The sequence below is a fragment of the Apaloderma vittatum genome, unplaced genomic scaffold (genome assembly GCF_000703405.1).
Source record: "Apaloderma vittatum isolate BGI_N311 unplaced genomic scaffold, ASM70340v1 scaffold26623, whole genome shotgun sequence".
Classification (NCBI taxonomy): domain Eukaryota; kingdom Metazoa; phylum Chordata; class Aves; order Trogoniformes; family Trogonidae; genus Apaloderma; species Apaloderma vittatum.
In genome coordinates this window covers 10,160-10,846 of record NW_009707859.1, presented here as the reverse complement: position 1 = coordinate 10,846, position 687 = coordinate 10,160, and positions in this window count along the sequence as shown.

Genomic DNA, 687 nt, shown 5'->3' with positions numbered 1-687 from the left:
TGTACCAGAGCAGAGCTCAGTCTGGAGCAAACACGGCTCCCATCTGCGGGGACCCAGCCAGCCCCCTTCTGACCTGAAATGGGTCAGGGTGCTTCACCCTGCCCCGTGCTGAGATGCCCCCACGTCTCTCCCCCCACCACTCTGGCATTTGAAAACACAAAAACAAGGAAGGAAGGCTCAGTGGGTGCTGCTTGCTGTGGTAGCAAGAAGCTGTTTTCACTTCTTTCTTCTCCTTTTCCTTTTCACCGCCCCCTTGGTTATCAATGAAGCAGCCCAGAGCGATGGGTGGGTGGCCCCCACCCCGACTCCCCTCCTTCCCCGGGGGTCCCTGCTCCCGGCAGAAGCTGCCGATTGATTTTTCCACTCATAAACGGCCACAATTGACCGGGAAATAAACACATGCTAGAGAGCAGGGCTGAGCAGGCGGCTCCTCGGTGCAATGAGTTTGGGGGTGCTCAGCTCCATCTTTGGGACTGAGTCGGGTGTTGCTCCCCTCTTCTCCCCCTAGCTTTCAAGGGGGAGGGCAGGAGACGGGTTGCACTTGCTCTGGACCTGTGTGGGCACTGGTGTTGCTTCCCCGTGGGCCGACCGGCGAGGGTAACGCGATCCCCCCCGCTGTATTTCACAGGAGCTAAATCTGGAAAGTGCCTCACGGCAGCTTTTATTTCCGACCCACACCTGGGCGCA